This window comes from Vigna unguiculata, chromosome 6, assembly GCF_037176805.1.
Source record: "Vigna unguiculata cultivar grain cowpea cultivar isolate G323 ecotype 2 chromosome 6, ASM3717680v1, whole genome shotgun sequence".
Lineage (NCBI taxonomy): Eukaryota > Viridiplantae > Streptophyta > Magnoliopsida > Fabales > Fabaceae > Vigna > Vigna unguiculata.
This window is the reverse complement of record NC_140797.1, coordinates 25,014,659-25,023,964: the sequence shown is the minus strand read 5'-3', so window position 1 is coordinate 25,023,964 and position 9,306 is coordinate 25,014,659. Positions and strand designations below refer to the sequence as shown.

Here is a 9,306-nt window from a genome sequence, read left to right as displayed (position 1 = left end):
ATGTAGGCGAGCACGTGGATACTTAGAGCCGGAGTGGGGTCAGCATGAAAATTTTTACATGGAATTATTTTATGGATTATTTTTGTACTCAGTTACTATAAATTGTTTTATATTTATAGGCGTTGAACGCATTTATGAATTTTGTCTTTTGTGCTTTTAAGAAAGTTGGAAATTTTCCCGCATTTTGGGAAAGAGCTTTGGTTATTAAATGCATTTTATTTTAGCTTCATTTTATTTTATTTAAAATAGTAATATCCGACAAAGATGTTACAATAATAAAAGATTTGTATATAAATTAAAAAAAGTTTACCTACGAATATTACATACAAATTTAAAACTAATTTAATGTTAAAAATAAAAATCAAGATTTATTCTCCCGCTCACTTCCTCCAAATTTTTCTTGCTAGTGCTTCTCACTCTAAAAAAAGCCTTAGTTGAGAAGCTTACTCAAAAGTCACTCACAGATAGGAAACCCTTAAAAAAAAACCTCACTAACTCAAAAATCACTCACATAAAAGAGATCTTCTTGAAATACACTCGAAGCTCGCTTGAAAATCACTTAGATAAACCCTCTCGAAACCCACTCAAAGCTCAATTAAAACCACCAAATCTCCATTCTTCTCAGACTTACTCTTCATTCTTCTCGCACTCACTCACATTCACTCGCCGTTCAACAACACGACATCAAAACCCTAGCCTCCATGGCTCGCGCCTCTTCTGCATTGCCGCCCCCCAAGAACCATCTCCACTCGAGCTTGTTGCAGGTTGCTTGACTTTTGGAGTCGCTGATGAAGGATTATGTTGTTTTCTTTTAAGATTGTTGAATATGGTGTGAGTTGATTAAGAAAGTTAAGTGAAATCCCCACTAGACATTAAGATAGCAAGCTATCTAGATGTGAATGTTCCTTTCACAAAGCTCAAGAGAAGAAGATGATGAATTGATTCAAAATAAAAAGGAAATGGAAATCACATAAATCATAGAAAACCAAGAACAATTAAAGGAAGAAGAAAACATAAAATGGAAAGGAAAGAAATGGTAAAAATGTGAGAAGCACGCCACTACAAGGCTAGGCTAGAAGCCATGACAACCTTGAAGATGAGTGGATGTGTGCCGTCACTTGCTATGCAAGATAAGGCTTAAAAGTATTCACTCCCAAGGGAGGAAACTCTCACAAATGGTTGAGACACAAGAGTGTTTTTACTTCAAAATGTTCAACCCTTTTACATGTCTAGGAGCACCCCTTATATAGAAGAGTTTAGGGGCCTCTAAGCAAATAAAAGATACCTAAGGATGTCTCTAAAAAAACCTAACCCTTGCTTCTAGAAATTAGGTCAAATAAGGTTACAAAAAATGAGAGACAAAAGAGCTAACTATGGTGTGTGCAACGCTAATTTCATTCTATCACAAAAGGAGACAAAGAATGTGTCTCATATGTCTCCAAAAAGTGGCCAAAGTGTGTTAAAAACAAAGGAGACCAAAGGTACATAGGTACACTTGCTTCATGCCTTTTACTTTATGCTTTATGCCTTTGCTTTACTCTCTCCTCCACATCATTTATGCTCCCCAATCACCATGCGCCACCTAGAATTGCTTTCTTACTCCTAATTAACCTACAAAGCAAATAAACATAGATTAGCATGTTGGCTTAAGTCAAGTCAACTATAGTCAACAAGTCAAATCTAGTCAAAGGTCAACAAGTCAACTAATGTTGATTCAACTAAGTCAACTTTGGGAATCAAAAATAACAAACACAAATGAAAGGGATGAAGGATTAGTGAACTTCCTTTCTAAACATGCTTAGTCTTCTTAAGCATGTGTCTCCATCCTTGATTGGGGTCAATCCTTCATCACTCGCACCCTTGCGCTATGTCATTGAGCCCTCATCCCATGACTACCATTGTGTCTTCTCCCCTGCAACAAAGCATCACAAGGTTAGGTTAAACAACCCATCTAAATCCTAAACTCGATTGGGGTTGCGGGTAGATAGAAAGTCAATTGTCAATAGCATGATATTGTAAGAAAAGTTTCTTGTAGGATTTTATATGTTGAATATCTATTTTTCTATTTTTATTTTGGGTATCTTACGTTTCTACATTATCTTGATAAGTCTTTAGCTTATCGTCTTTCTGTCACCATGTATTGAACAAAATTGTGTTGCATCCCATATTGTCGGTTGCTTTATAATTAGATTATTCTATTTGTAACTTACTTAGATTTTACTTGTATATGTGAATCAGGATTAAAGTTTTAGGTCTCCATCCATTGTAGAAGATGTCATTTTATCTGTGGAGGATTCAGAGATGATACAAGTTGCTGAACTTGAATTGAATAATGATGCTTCTAATGAGATTTGGAAGTGGAATGAGGAGGACATTATGTCCCATTAAGTGAGTTTGTAATATATATGTTATATACGTTATGTATGTGTATATCTATGTGTGCGTGTCTAATGGATTCATGTTAAATGATCAAATATTTGAAGTCATTTAGAAATTGTTCTAATGGGAAATAACTCAATAAATTTGTTTAAAATTGTTCAAGGGATGTTTGATATCATGATTATGGGAAAGGTATTTGGGTTATAGATAAAAGGAACACTTTTACTTTGTTGTTACTTCGGGATTTTGGGTAATATTAAATATGCTTTGATTAGTGGAACAAATTCAGAGTTAGCTATTGTCTTGTGGACATTTGGCTTGAATTGAATGAACAATATCATATCATTAGCTATTTAAAGAAGCTATTTTTAATTCCAGATTGTACGTGAGTGTGAAAGCTAGTAGCCAGCCACAAACCTTATATCCTTTGTTTTCTATACTCTTGTTTAGATTTATGATAAAAAGATTACATAGAATCATATTGAATGATAAAAGAGATAATAAGTGAACATTGGGTTGAAACAGGTTGGTGGGAGTCTGAATAGTTCTAACACAGGATGACTATTGCCTTCTCCTCTCACTTCCTAACATATTTTTTTGGTTATTTGTGTCTTGCTAAGGTAATTTATTGACTTCTTAGCTTAAAATCTACATTCAATTCTGTTGAATCCAAGTAATGGTAACTCTGTTTTTTTACCTCTTTCTTAAAAACTTCCTTTGTTTAAAATTATTTAATTCCTCTCTCTACATATAATACTTATTACGTTTGCAATCCCAAAGATATAATTGATAGTAAATACTTATACCATAGCTAAAGCTACTTAGAATTGTTAGTGCTAACTTAGTAATGCAATAATGCTGACTGTTCATGGGTTTGCTTTCATCTTTTCACACCCTTAGGTTGTGGCTTTTGATAGTATCATTGCTAACACTTTTATATGTTCAGGTTTTGGCAGGATCAAAAGTTGTTCTCGTTGTTGGCATGGTAAGCTTCTTGTTGCTTGTATGTCATGTAAGACCAAAAATATGTGCAAGAAAAATCCAAATACTTTTACAATTAACTTAATAATTGAATCTTATAGTCTTGGATTTGATTCTAATGTTTTCTAATGTTGCTACCTTTCTGCTCTCTGATGTAGTGCATTTATATGAGTTTAATGCATTTGAGGCTTCAACTAACAAATTAGAATTGTTAAAGAACAGTTTAATGAGTTTCATCGTGGTTAAGGTTACAAATATTTTTTTAACAGATTTACTATATCAAAAGCTTAAAATATGTTTGATGCTTATTATGTACCATGGTGAGGTTGATTATAGATCCAATGTTCATTGAGACAAAATTTTATATTGTAGCTTGAGATTCAGAAGTTGCTAACTAATCATGAGGGAAATTTATACTATGGCTTAACTCTTTTCAATGGGGCTACAACAATAAAAGAAAATTGACATAATAATTAGAGCTTTGCTTTTCATTGAGGCTGCAACAAAATCTTTTTATATTTATAATTACCCATACTTTTAATTGCTAAAAGAATTATATATTTTTTTAGAACATAAAGCACCATACGTTTTGTATGGATGTTTCCCATGTGCATATAGGTGGTTGTTTCCTTTGTGCTTGATCCCATCCAACCATACATGTCTTATATATATGTATATATATAGTTTGTTGCATGTATGTACTTTTAATTGCTAAAAAATGAAATGTATAGTTATATAGTATCTAGGTGTTATATTTTTTTTGCATATTATATAAAAATATAATTAATATTAATGGGAAAAGTTTTATTAAGATAATAATTATTCCTTTGTAATTTTTTTTTACAGGAATTCCACATGGTGGCAAGAAAGAGTTTGACCAGGTTAAGAGTGATTCTAAATAATTTATATGTGCTCTCATGATGTCGGGAAATAGCTCTCACTAAATTAGTATAATTGATCTTAGATATTTGCTAGTTTAATTTTTTATTATTATGATGGTTGGATTGTATATGATTTAAAATTTTCACCGAAGAATTGCTCTTAGACATTAAGCTTATGGTTGGATTTTTCTTATTAAGATTATTGTATTGTATAGTTATTAAATTTCTCATTGTTAAACTTAGATATAACCATTGTAATCACAATTATATACTTTAATGATACTCTTAATTTTCTTATTATAAATTTTCTACATTTATTATTGTAATAATTATTTTGAACATTTATGATGACTTTCAAGTTGTTCAATATTTTGTAGGTATTGTAGAAAAAAACATTTTAATTAAAACTAGTAAACAAATTACCTACGAATCATATCAGTAGGTAATTACATAGGGATATATTCGTAGGTAATTACATATAAGTATGTAATTACCTACAGAATAATTTGTATGTAATTATCTATAGATTAATTTGTATGTAATTATTTACGAATATATTGGTATGTAATTACTTATGGATTTATCTATAGGTCACTATTTTATCTACGGATTTTTGTTTGTAGGTAAAACTATTTTACCTACAGATTTTATGAGTTACATATGGATTTTGACTGTAGGTAATAGGGTTTTTTCTTGTAGTGTTTCATACCACATCGAGTATTCGAGAGCTCGACTAGGATGATACATGTTAGTCGGGACTTGATAAAAAGAGAATATAATCAACTATGATTAGCAGTTAAGATGTATTACCAAAAGGTCAATTATGCTAATGGAGGTAATTATCGATGTGGGCCCAATCAGGAAAAAAAACCCATAAATGTATTAAAATAGTAATGTTCACGAGGTAATGAAGTTAGACATTCATTACATCATTAATTACTACTTTTACTTTGCTTTTCTAACCTGAGCGTTGGAGTGTCTTCAAAGACATAACATTCATTCGGTTCCAGCTAACAATAAGTGGATGATATATCTTGTGTAGTGTAGGAGGGGATGAGATTCGATCAAAGACAAAGAGAGCAAACCTTCGATTGGCGTCTTCGTATTGTGTATTCGGTCTTGCAAGAACATTTGGCGCCAATCGTGGGACTGTCATATATTTTGTGAAGGAAGGCTTTACGGTCTCAATAGGAAGCAAAATGGCATGAGCTAAAGAGCTCGGTCAGACTTTACTTGAGATGATTATAATGATGGAAATGGAGAGGGAATTTGTCTAATTTAAGAAAAGGAGCACCAAGAAGAAGGATTCGTCAAAGTAGGAGAATGTCATGTTGAAAAGGAAGGTTGAAGGAGTTGAAAAGGGAAAAGAGAAAGAGGTCCCCAAAAACGCTACCTCGTTAAAAAATAAAAACCCATCTCATCCCCTAACTATACATGAGAATGAAGAGGGGTGTGCTTATAACACTACTTCCAAAATTGGAGGCACATCAAATACACCAATCATGGTTGGAGGAAGTCACAAGGACCCATTTGTGGATAACGTTATGGAGACCCATCTCCTTAACAACTAGAAGTCCCTTACTATGAATTGATATGATGGTAGTACTAACCTAGATGAACACGTTGATGTTTATGTAACCCAAGTCAATTTGTATACTATAGATTATGATATTCAATGCAAAATCTTCCGCACCACCTTAAATAAGGAAATTCTGTATTGGTTTATCTGGCTACCTCCTTTCTCCATTGATTTTTTTAGTATTGTGGCATAACGCTTTGGGACACAGTTTACAACAAGTTGACCCCATCATCTAACTTCTTTAGCTCTTGTTAATATAAGGCAAGAAAAGGGATATTCTCCGAGATATTGTCCGCTTTGGAGCGTTTGAGCTTCGTCACAGTTTTGTCCTTAAAAGGTACCTCGAAGGATGAAGAGAGGTAGGAGTATTTAAACTTCGCTTGACCTCAACTCCTAAGCGATATGAGACTTATTGAGTTCATCGCAACAAGTTTAATGAAATAAATTTATACCTTTTAATAAATTCTTAAAAAATAATTTAAAATAAAAGATGTTTATATGCAATTTTGAAAAACAAAAACAAATATAAAAGAAAGTAAATAAAAAACTCATCTTTTGAAAGAAAAAAAAAAAGAGATACAAGACTTTTCTAAGTAAAAAATATAATAAAAAATTAAAGTCGTTGTATGGAAGTACGCCTTCATCTTTAGTACTAATGTAGAAATCATATTCTTTCTACCTTCCTATTTGGTTAAAAATTGCATTAATTTCGTCAATTTCTGTTGGACAACCTTATCCCGACAACAATCTAATCACATCTAATACCAAAAAACATGGTGAAGAAGTAGTTAAAAGTCTAGACAACGTGTTCAAGGTGCATCATGGCAATTCCCACTCTTCCCTTCATCACTTTTTATGTGGATTCATTTGGCAGAACACATTGGTAAGTAATACAACCCTTTCTCTGATTTTTTGCACCAATTTTAACCTTACAGACTTTTGGCACATCAAGTGGTCTATCATCAACCAAAGTCTCTTACAACAAATCACATTTTTAACATCCTTGGAACCTTGGTGGGTGATATCCACTATTTGGTTAGATACTTCCTTTATGGATTATGCACTTCTACCAAACCTATTTCCTTTTGATCATGCTTTAATAGTTCTACTTTCTTTTGTAGGTCCTTATGAATTCGTGGATGAATTCTCTCCAACTCAGGGAGCATGATGTGACCTTGATTGAGGATCAACGTAGAATGATTAGGAGCATGACATAGTGAAATCTATTCATTTGTGATATCTAGAGATATGGGCTCAATGATAATGTTTCTTCGCTCAACGTAGTCAGAGAAGCAAATGAAGCCAAAGAAGTTCAAATGTAAGTAAGAGGCTTGCAACACATACTAGTGTGTTGGGCTGTATCCTCATCATCACTTTCCTCTACTGAAATTTTCACTTTCCTCTACTGCAATTTTCACTTCCCTATACTGCAATTTTGTCAAGTGAAATTTTTAGCATGTTGTAATGACTACATATTTAAACTGGGAGAAATAATGTCTTAAAGATCATAAAATATAGGTACAACATAAAAGGGGAAAAAACCTACTCCTCAAAAATCTTTGAGAGCTACAATGCTCTATTCTTCTCTAACTTTGCGACTTTTACTAACTTTGTCCATGATTCTTTCATCCTATTAAAAAATAATATATTATCACAACATAAAAGTCTCATGCTTTCGAGTATTAAGCCTATAAATGCAGTATAAAGAACACAATCATCAAAATATGTTAAAAAGTTGACAGCAGATACATAAGGGAAAGGAGGGAGATACGTATCCTAATTTAGAAGATTTTTAAGGAGGCAGATTGAGAGATATGTGTTCCTCTTCCCTTCACTTAATGGGAACAATTACTTTACTTAAGAGAGAAAACAATGTTCAAATTTTTTTCAAATAATCAAATGCTATGAAAGAAAAACTGAAAAGGGAAAACATTGCTTTCTCAGGAACTAGGGAGATAACCTTACCGGAGAAAAAAAAGAAGTTCCTAATGAAATTATAACACAATGGCCTTTCATTTTTAAAACATATCCAAACAAGACGGGTGAGGACTTCATTATTTAATTTTAACTACAATTCATAAACAATAGAAGCAAAAATGCTTTCCTTACTTAAAAATTCAAGCAGTGGGATGTAATTCTAAAATCACCTCCGCCATTTCCCTTTCCATAAAGTAGAAAACATAAAGAATAAAAAAGAAAATTGGTGTACACGAGTTTCAAATATCATACCCTAATAAAATTGGCACAAAATAACAAGCCAAATTGTAACCGGATCAAATAACTAACTAGCTCCTAATTAAAAATTAAACCAGAAACCTATATCATTCTTCCAGTGCGACAGAACATCACCGAGGGGCGGGAGTTCCTCGGACAGGAAATGCGCGGGAGCTCGCAGCTGTGTTGTCCACGAACTTCGTCGCATGCCACTAGCTGATGTACAACCTTCAGGCACAACCTCGGCGAGGGATCGGATGTCTTGCTCTACGATTTCGTATATAGCGTCCCGAAGTGCATCTAGCGAGATGGTCCATGGCAGAGTGGTTCGCGGCTCTTGACGATTCACCAGGACAAGGGCAGAGGTTGGATTCGTAGGTAGGGTGTTGGAAATTTGGGGGGGGGGGGGAAATAAATTTTAGGAGATATGGGATTTAGGATTGTGTGTGGGGTTTGAAATATTTTCTCCAGATTTGGAGATTTGGATGTTCTGGGAGAAAGTGAAAAGTTTTGGAGGTAGGATTAATTTTTATTTTCATCTTCTTTTGTTTTAATTAGTTTTTAATGAATTAATTAGTTTCATTTATGAATTTATTTTTAATAAATAAAATAGATTGCGCTTAGGTAATAAAACACCATCTATTCATGATCTAATAGATAACACTTAAATTTAAAAGCGCTTTTTATTAACATATTATATTTTTTATTTTTTATTTTTAAATATTAATTTGATATAGATAACATCTTTTTGATGAAGCGCTATTTATAAATAATAATTTTATAACGCTTATTTTATAAAGCGCTATCTTTTAGTTTCATGTTTTAATTTATAGCATTTAATTAAATAAGCGCTATCTAAATAGTGCTGTCTATTGAACATTTTGGCGTAGTGCTCTGTCTTGGGTGGCTTTGTATGCGGGTTTCATCCCTTCCCTAGTTTTGGTTTTCTGCAGCTGAGGGGCTCACAACGATGGTGGGTTCTAGCAGCGGTGGGTCGCCTCTATAGGGTCATCTCCATCTCTGTCAGAGAAGTGATTGTATTGTCGTTCTCTCTTTCGGTGGCTTGCGGTGGCTTCTTGTGACTGCCAAGTTGATTAGATTTTCAACCAAAATCCATTTTTTTAACAAAACTAGTTTGAATTTTTTTAAAATTCAGATCGAAATATTTGGTTTAAAATTTAAATCTAGTCCAAATATTTGGATCAAGTTCAAAATTTCAGAATCCATTTTTTATAAAAGAAATTTAAATTGAATTTTCTAAAACTTGTGTTC

The 9,306-nt window shown here is 33.0% G+C and overlaps 1 long non-coding RNA gene across 2 annotated transcripts; it reads right to left on the bottom strand.

Annotated features, from left to right (window-relative positions):
• Nucleotides 1-6,639: 6,639 nt before the first annotated feature.
• On the bottom strand, nt 6,640-8,572 carry LOC146885678 (uncharacterized). Of its 2 annotated transcripts, XR_014995780.1 has the most exons (3): nt 8,137-8,564; nt 7,367-7,450; nt 6,640-7,247 (listed from the first exon to the last, which is right to left on the bottom strand). It is a non-coding gene; the product is annotated as an uncharacterized LOC146885678 (long non-coding RNA). The 2 variants fall into 2 exon arrangements; XR_014995781.1 differs by lacking the exon at nt 7,367-7,450 and having other exon boundaries at nt 8,137-8,572.
• Between the last annotated feature and the right edge of the window lie 734 nt (nt 8,573-9,306).